The sequence below is a fragment of the Schistocerca nitens genome, chromosome 3, assembly GCF_023898315.1.
Source record: "Schistocerca nitens isolate TAMUIC-IGC-003100 chromosome 3, iqSchNite1.1, whole genome shotgun sequence".
NCBI lineage: Eukaryota > Metazoa > Arthropoda > Insecta > Orthoptera > Acrididae > Schistocerca > Schistocerca nitens.
The window spans coordinates 690110920-690128854 of record NC_064616.1 but is presented as its reverse complement, the minus strand read 5'-3'; positions in this window follow the sequence as shown (position 1 = coordinate 690128854).

Below are 17935 nucleotides of genomic sequence, written 5' to 3'. Positions count from 1 at the left end.
ATTCACCTAGTAAATTAATAATATTTCAAAGCAAGTATTGTCGATTGTTGTTCCTAGAGATTGTTTAAACTACTAAGTTGTTTCACAATATTAATGATTTTTGTCATTTGTAAGAGGAATTATCTTAAAATGTAAAATGTTAAAATAAATACAGTTTAAAAAATGTCGCCCTCTGAAGCTGCCTCCCCTAGGCCCATGACTAGTGGGCCTGTATGTAAATCGGCCTCTGAACCCACCACTACCAGTCCACCATTTCTCAATTTCCTGGTTAAGAATTGGTGAACATCATGTTGGAAGTGCGGTGGAGTACCATCCTATTGGTACATGAAGTATACAGTACTTGTGGCATGAACCAATTTTCCAACATGTCCAGACACATGTGTCCTGTAATGGTCTTTTTACAGAAGTAAATGAAGGATCATAAACTTTAAACTGTGGAACTGGACAGAACATATTAACTTTTGATGAATTTCGCATGTGTTGCACAATAGCATGGGTAGTCTCTGTCCTCCAGATTTGCACATTATGCCTCTTCATCGAGCCATTCAAAAAAAAAAAAAAATGTTGCTTTATCACTGAAGGTGAGTTTTTTACAAAACCCATCCTCTTCCATGAGCTGTTGCAACTATCCCAAAAATTCAAAACGTCTGATTTTGTCATTGGGAGTCAGGGCTTGCAGTAATTGCAAGGTGTATTGCTTCAGCTTCAGTTGTTTCCTTAAGATCATACCAGTGCTCGTTTGTGGTATGTTCAGCTTTTGTTATTCGTCCCATAATGCACACTTTACAGATCATATTATACAGGAGACCTGCCACTTTTTACCTTATGGACACATAGTTGCATAATTTTTAGCACTATTTTTAGCAGCACAGCTTTATGCTGAACATGGCGATATTATTGAATTGTTGGCCTTACGATGTACCAGTAATTATTGTCTAAATTTTCGAGACATTATTTTATACAAACAATATTATACACAACACTAAGATATGAAATAGTTACACTGTCCAGATTATCACCTCATTATTCATAAATTCCTCAACTGAGTTGTAATATTTTCCCACCAGGAGACTAAGTAGTATTCTCTCGAGTGAAACAGTCTTCGTGCTCAGTACATCTCTACCCTTTGAATTTATTGTAGACTTTCATTCACATGTACTGGGGTGTCTGTTGGTAGATTTTCAAGTGATGTTTTGGAAGCATGACATTTTGTTTGTGTCTAGTGTTTTACATATGTTTGAAATGGTCTGGTTCTATTAGCTCAGGATTACCATATAAAAAGATGGTAATCTCCAATATGTACAATGCAGGGATAGGTAATACTTTTTGGTTCTTGAATAACAGGCCACAGGAATTCTTGGAGGGGTAACACACATTTTCCTAACAGTTCTGTTTTGGAGTAGCAGGATTCGTGACATGATGTGGCTTTAATTGCTCCCCAAATGTCAATCCATATCTATTTATCAATGTAAATCAACTGTGGTACACCATTCTCCTGCTGTTTATGTACATTACATGAGATGGTATGTTTATTCCAAAAGCAAGGTGAGCTGTGGTAAAAAATTGCTGTTTTGAAGATAGCGCCGCAGCGCGTAGTGTGAAGCAGTCTCCCTCCGTTTCTGGCGGTAGCGCCGCTGTGGCAATCGCAACTTTGGTTTGTCCCTCTGGTGGGAAAGGTTACCTGTTCACGTGCATTTAAGGGGCGCTATGAGCTCGCCAGTTGGTCAGTCTGGGTGAGTCTTTAGTCAGTCTGGGACCAGTCTCTCGTCCCCAGCTTGCTAGTCTGTCTCTCGTCCGAATTTGCGAGGCAGTTAGTGTCTGTCTGTCGTCCGGAGTGTTTGTATGTTTTTCGTTCGGATCAGTCTTTAAAGCCGAATAAATGAGAGTCTTTCCACTCCGCCAGTAAGAGAACTCAGCTAGTGGTTGTCCGGTCGGGGCTTAGTTCCTGCATCTGAGTCTGCGCGTTAGGCGGCCAGTCTGCACGAGTTGCTCAGGCAATGGTCATTAGCGGTTGGATCGATCGGTTGGTCGGTCGCGCACTGAGACACAAGACGACTTGTCCACCTTGAGCGTCGGCGCATGTGAGGTCGCCACGTGAATCCAGTGGGCCGCGCCGTATAGCGAGGGGTGGTGGCTTCGCAGTCGACACGAGAGCAACAGGAGTCAACCCACGACATCGGTCTGGCCGGTGCGAGCTGCGACGCCGTGAGACGGGAGATCGGCGCGCCTTGCTGCTTCCGTTGAAGCGGCTGGCAGCGAATGGTTCGGGAGAGCGATTTGGGGGTGCTGCGCTAGGTCTTCTCCAGAAATCGTAGTTTATTAGAAGTTAAGTGATTGATGATATGTTGTTTCGTTTACTTGTTAAATTCTACTTGTTTTTTTGGTGAGGTCACCAGCCGCTTTGTTTTGGGGCGGTCTCACCATCCTTCTCCGTTTGCCCACCCACGGGAAGGTGGTTATTTATGAACTGGGTGGTCCGTTTTTTTTTCCCTTGTGGAGTAGGGGCGGGTTAGAGCAACCTGCGGTTCGGGTTGTTCGGTAATCTCCCTATCAATCTGCCATATGTTAGTAGCTGCCTCTGTCATGTTTGTCGGATTCGGCGTGTTAACGAATTTATTACTTGGAATGTAACGGCCTAATTACTCAAATATGTTTTGATCTTACCTATCATCTTGAGAGGCGGTATCTGTGTACTCTAGAGCATGTTAACTTGTTTTGCCAACCTTATATAATTTTATATAAGATTGCATTTCATGTGTTTTTACTTAAATGGTCATTTTAGTGTATAAAGTTGCCACCCTTCCACCGTAAGACTTTTCTTGGAAGTTAAAATCAAGTTGCACCTTCGATGGCAAGGTTAATTTTTTAATTTTAGTGTTTTGTACTATTTAAATCCCCCTTATGGGGTACATAGTTTGTGTGCCTGTGTGAATTGTTAAAACTTTTAGTTTAAAGTAAACTGGTTGGTTGGTTTGGGGAAGGAGACCAGACAGCAAGGTCATTGGTCTCTTCGGATTAGGGAAGGATGGGGAAGGAAGTCGGCCGTGCCCTTTGAAAGGTACCATCCCGGCATTTGTTTGGAGCGATTTAGGGAAATCATGGAAAACCTAAATCAGGATGGCCGGACGCGGGATTGAACCATCGTCCTCCCGAAAAAGTAATCTGGTGTGTTGAAGATTTGCACCAGTGTAGTCTTTCGGAGGTTGTTGTGAGCAGTTGTAACTAAGGCCGTGTCAAAAGGGAGCGGCAAGGTTCTCAGCCCAAAACCTAATACAGTCAAAAATCTGTTTCTTTCTGCCTCTGAATAAATTCTAACTTGATATTTTATAATTTTAAATCTGTTTCTTTAAAAAATGTTTTAGGCACCATTAAAGTGAATAAATTACCATTTGTTAAAAATGAAGTTGTTTATGATTTCATCAGTTACTCCCTGGCAACTACTTCCATGCTCACTTAGTGTGATTAAATGTGTTAATGTTCTTGATGAATCGCTAGTAAATAAAATAAAATTTTAAGAATATTCTTTGAAACTAAATCCACAGTTCACAAGGCTGTTTCATTTGGTAGCTAAATAATCTGTGGTTATTCCAGTCCTAACAACAATGTGGTAGAGGATGGAAATCAGCAACAAGCGATTCGTTATCAAAATCTTTAATGAAGCATAGAAGCAAAATATAACTGAAAAACTTGTGAAGCGGTGCAGACAAAATGATTGGGGAAGCAGAGTCAAAGATTACCACACCAGAGATGGATGATAGTGTTCTAGTAGTCGTTGGGCACCACAAATCTATATCTGCTTGCCAGTATCGACTCTTTGTCTGAGAATTTGATAGACTGAGTTTCTTCCATAATTTAATTTCTATGTATGATACAGATGTCATTCATTTTTGATTGTGTGGTTTTAAATTATGTAAACAGAGTCTTTAAAATGTGAAGTTAGAGATCATTTTGTTGAAACTATGTATGTAGATTGTGTGTTTATTATACTATCTGAAATTTACTTCAGTTGGGCACTGATATTGAGGGGTAAATCATTTACATACAAGAGAAACCAGATTGGCCCTAAAATTGAGCCTTGAGGGACTCCTTGCGAAATTGTATACCACTCAAATGCATAACGTGCAATGTCAGATGTTATGATTACCCTTTGCTTCCTGCTTGTAAGAGGAGACCTGAGCTACAGTAGATTATTTTTTTGTCTGATGCCCTATCTGTCTAGTTTATGATGCAGCATTGAGTGGTTCACTTAACTGAGTGCTTTTGGAAGGTCACAGAAGATACCTGCCACTTTACTGCTTTAGTCCAGTGATGAGCTATTTGCCTGCTTAGCAGAGTGGTAACGTGTTTGCCTCCATGGCAGTGGACCCGGGTTCTATTCCCCATCAGGTTGGAGATTTTCTCCACTCATGTACTGGATGATGTGTAGTCCTCATTGGCATTCCTCCTCACCACAGGCATGCAAGTTGCCCAATGTGGTGTCGACTGAAATAATACTTGCACTCAGTGGCCAAACTTCCCCAGATGGGGCCTCCTGGCCAACAATGCCTCATGATCATTTCATTTCAGTGACGAGCTGATTTTTTTAAATAAATTCATTAACTGCATTCTTGGTGCTTTTCCCTTTATAGAACCCATATTGATTTTTTTAGAAATAACATCATGTTTTGTGACGAATTTTGTTGTCTCGACTGCAGCTACTTTCCGGATACTTTAGATGACACTGGTAGGACTGAGATAAGACAGTTATTTCCCATATCCTGTCATGGTCCTTCTTTGTCCAGTAGTTTTACCTCTGCACACTTAAGTACATCAGGGAACTTAGCTTGCTCAAATGACTGATTGATTATAAAAGATAGAGGGTGTGCTATTTTATCATACACAAATTCAATTACTTTAATGGGTATTTGACCCCACACTGCAGCGTTTTTGTTTTTAAGAACAAAATAGCACTCTTTACATCTTCAGCTGAAACTTCACTAAATGTCACAAAGGGGCAATATTTAGTTCCAACCCAAAGAAATGTACATGTTTCTCATACTTAATCACATATACATTAGATTTTGCTACATTTATGATTAATTAATCAAAGCACTAAGATATTTGAATAGGGTTCAAAATAGAGGTGTTGTTTTGTTTAATTTTTGAAATTTCTTGGTGATTAACTGTTCTGCCTAATTCGCATTTAATAGCATGCTACACTGTCTTAGACGTACTCTTATGTGCTAAAATGAATTTATCATTAGGTATATTTTTCACAATTTTAACAAGTTTAAATAAAACTTTGTAAAGTATCATATAGTTAATGAGTCAGGGTATTATGTAGCTCTCGTTTTCTGGGGCCAGATCTTAGTTGGGAATGATGCATTGAATACCTCTAGAAAATTGTCAATACTTGACAGACTGTTATCTATAGCAGTATGGGGATAGCTTTGCGGTCTTAGGCGCCTTGCCACGGTTCGTGCGGCTCCCTCTGTCAGGGGTTCAAGTCCTCCCTTGGGCATGGGCATGTGTGTTATCCTTAGCGTCAGTTACTTTCAGTTAGATTAAGTAGGGTACAAGTCTAGAGACCGATGACCTCAGCAGTTTAGTCTCATAAGAACTTACCACCACTGTTATCTATAGGTCATTTTATTGCACCTATCTTGTCACAGAATAGGTTCAAGCTTCTTTTACAAAAGTTTCTTATCATAAAACATTTCTTAACATTTAGCCCATTTACACTGAGGTGACAAAAGTCATGGGATAGCGATATGCACATATACAGATGGTGGAAGTATCGTTTCGATTAAGTATAAAAGGGCAGTGCATTAGCTTAGCCGTGTTTTGTATTCAGGTGATTCAAGTGAAAACGTTTCTGACTTGATTATGGGCGCACAACAGGGATCAACAGACTTTGAATGCAGCACTGTAGTGGCAGCTAGAAGCATGGGACGCTCTATTTCGGGAATCGTTACGTAATTCAGTATTCTGAAATCTACAGTGTCAAGAGTGTGCCAAGAATACCAGGTTTCTGTCATTACCTCTCACAATGGACAATGCAGTGGCTGAAACTTCCTGGCAGATTAAAACTGTGTGCCCGACCTAGACTCGAACTCGGGACCTTTGCCTTTCGCGGGCAAGTGCTCTACCATCTGAGTTACCGAAGCACGACTCACGCCCGGTACTCACAGCTTTACTTCTGCGAACCTAGCAGAACTAGCACTCCAGAAGGAGAGCTTCTGTAAAGTTTGGAAGGTAGGAGACGAGGTACTGGCAGAAGTAAAGCTGTGATGACGGGGCGTGAGTCGTGCTTCGGTAGCTCAGATGGTAGAGCACTTGCCCGTGAAAGGCGAAGGTCCCGAGTTCGAGTCTCGGTCGGGCACACAGTTTTAATCTGCCAGGAAGTTTCATATCAGCGCCCACTCCGCTGCAGAGTGAAAATCTCATTCTGGAATGCAGTGGCTGTTGGCCTTTACTTAACAACCGAGAGCAGCGGCGTTTGTGTAGAGTTGCAAATGTTAACAAACAAGCAATACTGCGTGAAATAACCGCAGAAATCCATTTGGGACATACGGTGAACGTATCCGTTAGGACAGTACTGCGAAATTTGGCGTTAATGGGTTATGGCGTCGAATGCCTTCGCTAACAGCATGACATCACCTGCAGCGCCGCTCTGTGCTCGAGACCATATCGGTTGGTCCCTTGATGACTGGAAAACTGTGGCCTGGTTAGATGAGTTCTGATTTCAGGTGATGGTGGGGTTCGAGTGTAGCGAAGACCTCACAAAACCATGGACCGCAGTTGTCAACAAGACACTGGGCAATCTGGTCGTGGCTCCCTAATGGTGTGGGCTATATTTACATGTAATGGACAGGGTCATCTGTTCCAACTGATTGGAAATAGTTATCTTTGACTACTTGTTCCAAGACAATAATGGCCATGTCACTGGGCCACAAATGTTCACGATTGATTTGGAGAACATTCTGAACAATTAGAGCGAATGATGTGGCCACTCAGATCACCTGAAACGAACCCCATTGCACATTTATGGGATATAATCGTGAGGTGAGTTTGTGTACAAAATCCTGCACGAGCAACACTTCTGCTATTATGGACAGCTATAGAGACAGCGTGGCTCAGCATTTCTTCAGGGGACTTTCAATGACTTGTTGAGTCTACACCACGTCGAGTTTCTGCACTATGCCGGGAAAAGGGAGGTATGTCACAATATTAGCAGGTATCCCATGACTTTTGTCACCTCAGTGTAGTCCTGGCAGCTGAATAAGCAATGCAGAATGGTAAGAAATTCCTAAGTCTAAATATGACTTGTTTTCACTTTCAAACATGTAATTTGTTAAGATATTGTCCAGACAGAAAGCTAAAAGGCATTTTCTCTAGTCAAATCACAAAAATTTAGTTAAAACCAGATTTCTGAATTAAGTCAGCAGACTGTTTTGAGCTATTGTCATGACCCATTTCATTTAGATTCAAATCAGCTGTTAAGATAAAATTTTCTTCTTTTATTCCTTAGGTTTATCGAGAAGACATTGGAGTTAGGAAAAGCGAGTTTCACTCCTTCCACTTCCTGGAATTCTGCTAACTGATATGACTATTGTGTTCATCTCTTTTAGTTCACCGTGACAGCTTTCAAAAGAGCATTGTACATTTCGGTAATCAAAAACTGTCTTTATTTCATATGTTAAGCATTATTGGGAAATATGCACAAGCCTCCATGGAATCCTCTCTTCGGCAAGAGGTAGTTGCTACATTGAAATGTTCCAGTTTATTTAAAATTTTTGTAGAGTCATTAGTTAACCAATTTTCATAGAAGCAAACAGCTTTGATATTTTTCTGTCATTGAGGATAGTTAGTGGTTCTTCACTTTTGGTACTGCGTGCCTTCACATCATCTATATTGCAATGCATTAAGTGCTTTTTTCAATTTTGTTTATCTTTCTAAGCACAATTTTTTTTTATAGATTTCTTACATCATTGTTTTCTTCATAATAGTTTCTACAAAAAATCCTTCAGGTAGCATGGTGGTCAAATCCTTCCCTTGTTAGCGGTACAAATGTATTCTATTGCTTCTGCCATTGTTGACATTGCATTTTCCCCTGTTGGTGTTGCTTCATCTTTTGTTGCTGCTGCTTCTGATGATTGTGGTTTTTCTCCAGTCGGTGCTGGTTTTGCTGCAACAGGTGATGGCTCTGATGAAGTAGCTGATAGTGGTGGTCCTGCTGTTGATAGCTTCACTTTCTATGTAATTTTTGGCAACTGTCCTGCTACAGTTGGTGATGGTTCCTATGCTATTGTTTGTAGTTGGCATTTTATAGTTGGTTCTGCTGTTTTAGGCACATTATTTCTTCTTCTGCTAGCTGCGGTTAACATTTCCGCAGTTTTATAACTGAGAAGTCTTTTGTCCTTTCCATTTAGGTGCCCTGTGCAACTGTCTCTCTGCAGGTAGTTGATAGTTAAAAACTGAGTATTCTAATACATTTTGCAAATCATCTCTAACTGTTTATTGACATTAATAATTTATTTATTTATACACAAGTCGTTTATAAGGTCATGTCTATATAGCATTCCAATGATGACCATAGTTTTGTAGTTTTGCCCTTATTGGAGTACAATACTATATTCAAGTTAGGGACAGCACAAGACAAATCATCCCTGTAATCGTCGTTGGCGTCCCCTCACTATTACCACATATTTGTTTGCATTTGCAGAAGTCATATCTCTTCCGCTTTCTGCGATTTCGAACATAAGTGCGCCTGGTTTCAAATAACTACAAGAATTTACCACAGGTTATTCATGTAAAATTTTCGCGAGTCTACGTCCGTGACTATCCGAATATATGTTCACATTGAAACATTTCTTTCCTAACTTTCTCGTCATATTTGTAGAAGCACGTTGCGATTTCGTTTTGTAGACGTTTCTTCTGTACTTTTGTCTGTTTCTCACGAGTGAACTGTTAGGCCTAATATACTCATGATAGTTCTTGTTTGGCGTAATTCACGACATGATTCCACTATTATATGATTCCAGATATTTCAAATCCTTTTTTAGGTTACTTATATCGCCACATAGGCTGTTAACAATTTGTTTCTTTTCTAACTATTTTACAAGGTATTTTATCTTTATTTCGCGAGCTGATCACTGTCACTTACATTTACACGTAGATTCACTCGTATTTTTCTGTTGCTTGTTTTTATTAAAATATGACACCACATGCACATACACTCCTGGAAATGGAAAAAAGAACACATTGACACCGGTGTGTCAGACCCACCATACTTGCTCCGGACACTGCGAGAGGGCTGTACAAGCAATGATCACACGCACGGCACAGCGGACACACCAGGAACCGCGGTGTTGGCCATCGAATGGCGCTAGCTGCGCAGCATTTGTGCACCGCCGCCGTCAGTGTCAGCCAATTTGCCGTGGCATACGGAGCTCCATCGCAGTCTTTAACACTGGTAGCATGCCGCGACACCGTGGACGTGAACCGTATGTGCAGTTGACGGACTTTGAGCGAGGGCGTATAGTGGGCATGCGGGAGGCCGGGTGGACGTACCGCCGAATTGCTCAACACGTGGGGCGTGAGGTCTCCACAGTACATCGATGTTGTCGCCAGTGGTCGGCGGAAGGTGCACGTGCCCGTCGACCTGGGACCGGACCGCAGCGACGCACGGATGCACGCCAAGACCGTAGGATCCTACGCAGTGCCGTAGGGGACCACACCGCCACTTCCCAGCAAATTAGGGACACTGTTGTTCCTGGGGTATCGGCGAGGACCATTCGCAACCGTCTCCATGAAGCTGGGCTACGGTCCCGCACACCGTTAGGCCGTCTTCCGCTCACGCCCCAACATCGTGCAGCCCGCCTCCAGTGGTGTCGCGACAGGCGTGAATGGAGGGACGAATGGAGATGTGTCGTCTTCAGCGATGAGAGTCGCTTCTGCCTTGGTGCCAATGATGGTCGTATGCGTGTTTGGCGCCGTGCAGGTGAGCGCCACAATCAGGACTGCATACGACCGAGGCACACAGGGCCAACACCCGGCATCATGGTGTGGGGAGCGATCTCCTACACTGGCCGTACACCACTGGTGATCGTCGAGAGGACACTGAATAGTGCACGGTACATCCAAACCGTCATCGAACCCATCGTTCTACCATTCCTAGACCAGCAAGGGAACTTGCTGTTCCAACAGGACAATGCACGTCCGCATGTATCCCGTGCCACCCAACGTGCCCTAGAAGGTGTAAGTCAACTACCCTGGCCAGCAAGATCTCCGGATCTGTCCCCCATTGAGCATGTTTGGGACTGGATGAAGTGTCGTCTCACGCGGTCTGCACGTCCAGCATGAACGCTGGTCCAACTGAGGCGCCAGGTGGAAATGGCATGGCAAGCCGTTCCACAGGACTACATCCAGCATCTCTACGATCGTCTCCATGGGAGAATAGCAGCCTGCATTGCTGCGAAAGGTGGATATACACTGCACTAGTGCCGACATTGTGCATGATCTGTTGCCTGTGTCTATGTGTCTGTGGTTCTGTCAGTGTGATCATGTGATGTATCTGACCCCAGGAATGTGTCAATAAAGTTTCCCCTTCCTGGGACAATGAATTCACGGTGTTCTTATTTCAATTTCCAGGAGTGTATTATCATACACTGCATTATATTCCTCGCACAAAGAACACTTACATTTATGTTTTGCCATTATAGGTGGAGCTTACGAACTGCACATCTTCCATGACCACCATCTTGCACTCTCTGCTAGCTCTTCTAATCGACTACTGTGGGCTACGTGCCAAACTCTCCCACATCACAGTCAACCGTTTCTTCACTCACTGCAGACTCAGCCATTGATTTCCCCATGCGGAGGCATCCTAAAGCTTTAAACAGCGCATACCATCGCCGAATGGAGTTGGCAACTGGTGGGTCTTTGTTGAATTTTGTTCTGAAGCAACATTGCACTGTTACATCTGAGAACCTAAAAATAAAATAAATCACTTAGTAATAGAATCTAAATGTATTTGAACGTGAAAAGCAACTTGACATATTATGTTTCACTGAACACTAACTCACTAGTGGAACTCACATGTTGTGCTTTGACAGATTCAGTTTAACACCTCATTATTGTAAATAAACTATGGAGAAAGATGGAGTGGTGATTTACACTAGAAATAATGTAGTATTTAAACATTTAGATTTAAGTAACTTTTGTTTGAGTATCAACTTTGGTGTGTGGCATAGCTCTGACATCAAATACTACACCAGCTGCCATTTCAATTTACAGGGCACCTTTTAGAAATCTGGGAATTTTTCTCAAACTGAGTGAAGCAGTCTTGTCAAATATGTACAAAAAATCACATTTCTACGTGGCTTTAATATACATTTCTTGGCTGAAAGAAGTAACAGAGTAGAACTGGAGCAACTGGTGAGCTCATACAGTTTAGTGCAAGTAGTAGATTTTCTCACTAGGGTAAATGACTGTTCTAGTACTTTACTTGAAAATGTTGCTGTTGATAAGTCTAAACACAGCAGCTTGACAGTCAATAAAATCTTAAATGAGCTGTCAGACTATGGAAAATAGTGACATTAATAAATAAAGGGACAATGGAGACACACAAACAGAAACTACAGCTAACTGCAAGGTCTGACGTATATAATGCAGCAGATGTTAACTAAAGTTTTAAAGGATTTGTTCATGAAGCCACGAGTCTTTTTGAGGACGTGTTTACAAATAAAAGAATTAGGGAAAACCAATGTAACACTACATTTAAGGTATGAATTACTCAGGGCACAAATATCTCATGTAAAACTAAAAGGCAATTTTACCCATCAGCTAGAATGTCTAACAATCATGAAATAATGAGGCAACAGAAAGGTATTAATGAAGGTGATATGAAAGTCCAAAAGTACATACCTAAAAGAGGAAATTGATAAACCTAATAACAGAATGAAGGGCACATAGAAATATGTGAAAAATGAAATGAGGACTACTTCAGCTTCCAAAGAAATGATTAGTTTAATAAATGCATGCAACAAAGTGGATTATCATGAAATCATGGCTAATATTTTCAACAAACAGTTCTCAAGTGCTACAAATCTAGCAGGGTGCTTGGGCTCTGTAAATAAAGCTACACAGTTTTCACAAAAAATTCTAAGTAACATATATGACGCGCATGTACAGAAAGCGACAGCGAAGGAAATAGAAAAAAATAATTATGTCTTTAAAAAGTAAAAATTATGCTGGACTTTATTACATTACCAATAAATGATTGAAAGTGATGTTTAAAGCTTTCCCGGCATACTGATTGTTCCATAAAACCACGGGAGAACTGCCGGATATCAGCAACGTCCTGCCACGATATTCCGGCGCAGAGTCTTCTGGCCATCTTCAGGCGAGTGCCACTGTAATAGTACTGGCGAGTACGTGCTGAGCTCCGCTATTTAAAGCCGTACTGAGGTGACATTGTGCATGCGCTGCTCAGCGTGCGCGTTCATAACGGCTCCATGTGCTGCGCCTCGCGCCCTCCACTGTGAAAGCCTGGCGTATCGGTATCAGGGCGATTTTCATCTTTATGCAGATAACTACGTCGACTACGAAGTTTCTCTATAACAGGATTCCAAGCAGAGTTCAGCTGATAACCGTTATCTCGATTGATGAGAGTCTCGTTGTCAGACAATCTTATTTCCACAGATTCATTGATAATCGAGCTCCAAAAATTTGATGCATGGACCAAAATTTGTGTGTCGTTGTAATTTATGGAATGATCTGTGGAAAAACAATGTTCGCTATTGCGGACTTGGTGGGTTGGAGAAGGCGAGTATGCCGTTGGTGTTCCACAATGCGTTCCTGCACAGTTCGTGCTATTTGCCCTATATATGTATGCGGCAGTTCTCCTGTGTTTTTATGGAACAAATTATTGAAATATTGTTGTAGAGAAATGAGTAAAGTCCTCTGCTATAGTTTTAATTTGTCACTTGAGATGGAAGTAGTCAGTGACAGATTAAAATATGGACTTATGTGGCAATTTGTAAAAAGAGAGGAAAGACAGATGCTACAAACTACTGACCAATTTAATTGCCCTCAGTTTTTTTCTAAGGTATTGGTAAGATTGATGCACAGCAAAATAGCTAAGCATCTTAGTAAATACAACATTCCCAACCATACCTCTTTTGGTTTTCAGAAAGGGGTACGAACAGAAGATGCAATACGTGCGTTTGTTGACAGTGTGTTGGAATCCATCAATAACAATATGATGACAGTCGTAATATTTTGTGACAGTTCGAAAGCTTTTGGAAGTGTTAGTCACTATATTCTCCTTCTCCTGAATAATGTGAAACCCTAGGAATGAGTGGAATAAAAGAAAAGAGGCTTGAATCATGGAAGGAATACGAGGGCTATCCACAAAGTACATTACGTTTTGGAATTAAAAATAAATAAAGTATTGGAATTTTTTTATTATATACAGATGAAAGCCACACTTAAATACTACTTTTCTACATAGTTGCCATTTAAATTAAGGCACTTATCGTAGCGATGGACGAGCTTGGAAATTCCTTCGTCGTAAAATTCGGCCGCCTGCGCCTTCAACCACTTGGTTACCTCTTCTTGAAGCTGTGCGTCGTCATCAAAACGCTGCATAGCCAACCACTTCCTCATTGCCGGGAATAAGTGGAAGTCGCTTGGTGCCAGGTCGGGACTGTACAGCGGATGAGGAAACAACTCCCACTTAAAAGATTCGAGAACTTCACGAGTGGCATTTGCCGTGTGGGCCCGGGCGTTGTCGTGAATCAGCAAGATCTTTGAGCCCAACTTTCCCCTGCGCTTGTTTTGTATTGCTCTTCTGAGGTTGTGCAGAGTTTGGCAATACCTTTGAGAGTTTATTGTAGTGCCTCTTTCCAGGAAATCCACAAAAATCACACCTTTTCTGTCCCAAAAGACAGTCGCCATCACCTTCCTTGCCGACATTGTCTGCATGCATTTCTTGGGTTTTTGGGGGGAATTTGTGTGCCCCCACTGCATTGACTGCAATTTTGTCTCGCAGTTCACATGCTTAACCCATGTTTCGTCACCAGTAACGATGCGATCGAGTAATGAGTCGCCATCTTTCTCGTAAGCGTCCAGAAACGTTAACGCTGCAGCCATTCGCTCATTTTTGTGAATCTCTGTCAAGATTTTTGGTATCCATCTTGCACAAAACTTGTGGTAACCAAGCTTTTCGGTAATGATTTCGTGCAACAAACTTCGTGAAATTTGTGGAAAACTCATAGAGAGTTCCGTTATTGTGAAATTACGGTTTTCACGGACCGCGGCATCGAATTTTTCGACAAGTTCGTCCGTTTCTATGCTGGGTCTTCCACTTCGCTCTTCATCATGAACGTTAGTTCGGCCATTTTTAAATTTTATCACCCACTGACGCACTCCACCTTCAGTGATTATGTTGTCCCCATACACTTCACAAAGCTGCCGATAGACTTCTATTGGTGTACAGTTTTTTGCAGTCAGAAACCTTATTACAGCATGCACTTCACACTTCGCGGCATTTTCAATTAACGCTGACATTTCAAACCGTCACAGTAACTCAACGGAGTACAGCACGAACCTCTCGCTAGCACGGCAGGATGCCGACTGAGCGGTGGAATGCCATGATACCAAGATGGCCGCGCTAGCCCCGCCCCTAACAGACACAAACGAAAACGTAATGTACTTTGTGGATAGCCCTCGTACATATAGTCTGTCTGCAAACTCTAGAGCGAGCAGAGCTTTTGGTGGGGGAAGCGGCCTTTCCCGGAAGAACGCTGCCACTGGCCTACAGGGGCACCCAAAATCTGTTGCCGATTACCTGTCTAGCGGTGTAGATCGGCGTGCAGTGACATACGTCGTTTCTGTTCGTGGGATCTTAGTTGCCAGTGTCAGTCAGTTCACTTTGTATACTTACTGATGAACTTCGATATCCATAAGTGAGGGCTAATCATCTAGCATCGCACGAAAATATGCAGAATACGAGGAAGAGGAGGTATTTGCGGAGTAAACGAGCTTTCGATCGTCTCTAATGTTATTACAGCGTGTATTAAAGACGCGGCCCAAAAAGAACTGTTGGCTAATATTACCAGTCCCAATCAAAGGGCTGAAATTTATGCAGACTTCAGCCTCGTACAAAAGGACGCATAAGGAACGAACGTGAAAATAAGCCGCATGGTTTAGTGGAATCACCACGAAGGAAAACTAATCGTCTTGGGAAGAAACCGATCATTATAGACAGTTTCAAAATCACGTGAAACCTTTGATGCTTATGGAACACTAAATCTATATCTCGGTCACTATTCACCTGATTCTAATTCACACTGCTTAGAACATGTGCGCAATAGATATTATAAACACTGCTGAAATTTTCTTCGGGACATGTGCATCGATTCTGGAGTTCTTAGCAAATAGCTTGACATCCGAGGTACGTTCACATATTACTTTTTATTTTTGGTAAGAACTTTATTTCTTAATCTACAGCAATGTTATCCACTTCAAAATATTCCCCATTACATACTATACACTTGTGCCAGTGCTTTTTCCTATTCCCGAAATTCTTTAGTAACTGTTTCTTCGGGATAGTTTATAGGTCTCTTAACGGTGCATTTTTAATCTCATCCATGCTTGTAAAACTGCTGTCCTTTAAGGCCTGCTTTGAAATGTTTATACCACTTCTATGAACTTGGTTCATTCATAACAGGCTCACGAAAAGCAATATTTAACATTTCTAAAAATTTCATGCACTTTATTCCATTCCTATAACAAAATTGAATACAGATTCTCTAATCTGTTTTTATAAATGGTTCAAATGGCTCTGAGCACTATTGGACTTAACATCTATGGTCATCAGTCCCCTAGAACTTAGAACTACTTAAACCTAACTAACCTAAGGACATCACACAACACCCAGTCATCACGAGGCAGAGAAAATCCCTGACCCCGTCGGGAATCGAACCCGGGAACCCGGGCGTGGTAAGCGAGAACTCTACCGCACGACCACGAGCTGCGGACCTGTTTTTATACAAAACAAATAAACCTTGATGCTACCAAAACACATGTAACCTTTCTGACAGCTGACAACAGAGTAAATACCCAATATGCATAACATTGTACACATACCTGTGAGGCATGTTTACGAAGACAGTGACCAAAAAAGTAGTGCAAATCGGACACACAAAATTATAAATTTCTACTTACTTTTTAAACACTCTTCGTGTTGCAAGCCCTTCAAAGAAAACTTCTACCGTTTAGTAGAAACACGAAGTTAGAACAAGCCTTAAATTCTACAGATTGATTGCATTATATGGGGTTCGTTTTACGAATAGCAATAGAGAAACATACAATACATTCACATGAACAGGCATTCGGTTCTATGTTTGTAGTGTAATCCTGACTTCCATTCTTATCTTACTATTATTTACTCTATAATGTTATGTTTCGGAAGAAGCCATCGTTTTCTTGTATCCCTTTGGTCTTAATGCATTTGTCTAAAAATGAACGCAGCCGAGACGTATGTGTTCACGGCGTCGCTACAGATTTAAAGCGCGCGCCGCGGCAAGGCAACACCATGTCGGTGTTGGGCAAGGACGGTACTACGTTGTGAAACAGCCTGTGGAAGTGCCCTGTGACGTAGCAGGGTAGGCAGAGTGGGGACTGGCTCGCTCGCTCTTCAGTTTACCGACTATAGTGGCCATGTATGTTCAGAGTGGGGTTCCATTGCCATTAGAGGCCTCCAGACTCAGTATTAGGCGTTCTCTAATATTTACAATAATTTGCCACTATGCACAGGATATGGAAAGGTCACCATGTTTGCTGGTTACATCGATCTCGTAAACAGGTTTGAAATTAATGATCTTTCAGTCAATCTAAAAAAGACAAATTATGTTCACTTCTCTTCTAATACTTATATTGTAGACGAAATAAATTTAAAAATGAGTGAGCATGGTATCTTAAAAGTTGAGTCCTGCGGGTTTCCGGGTCTACATATAGACAGCAAACCGAAGTGACAGTGCTATATTCAAGACCTGTACAAAAAACTAAGTACAGCAACTTCTGACAGTAGGGAGATGAGCACAATAAAAACAGCATAGTTTGGCTGTTTTCATACACTAATGGGCTATGGTATGATGTTCTGGGGAAGTCGACCATTAGCAAAAAAGTGTTGGACGTGCAGAAGCAAGCTATAAGAGTTACGTGTGGAGTCAATTCTAGACACTCATGCAGAAATCGGTTTAGAAATATTCAAATCTGTACAACAGCTGCGCATTATACACTGCAGCGTGAAAGAAAGTGACACAGGCATGCGTATTCAAATACAGAGATGTGCAAACAGACAGAATAAGGCGTTGCGGTCGGCAACGCCTATATAACACAACAAATGTCTGGTGCAGTTGTGGATCGGTTACTACTGCTACAATGGCAGGTTCTCAAGATTTAAGTGAGTTTGAACATGCTGTTATAGTAGACGCACAATCGATGGGACACAGCATCTCCGAGGTAGTGATGAAGTGGGGATTTTACGGTACGACCATTTCACGAGTGTACCGTGAGTATAGCATCAACATGTGTCACTACGCGAATCATTGAACGAACAATCACCGATAAGAGATTTCGGAGCCGAAGGCCCAATCGTGTATCTTTGATGACTGCATGGCACAAAGCTTTATGCTTCACTGGTCTCGTGAACACCGACTTTGGGATATTGATGACTGTAAACATGTTGTCTGGTGAGACAAGCCTCTTTTCAAATTGTATCGAGTGGATGGACGTGTACGGGTATATAGATAACCTCATGAATCCATGGACCTTGCACATCGGCAGGGGACTGTTCAAGCTGGTAGAGGCTCTCTAATGGTGTGGGGAGTGTGCAGTTAGAGTGATATGTGACCCATAATACGTCTAGATATGACTCTGACAGGTG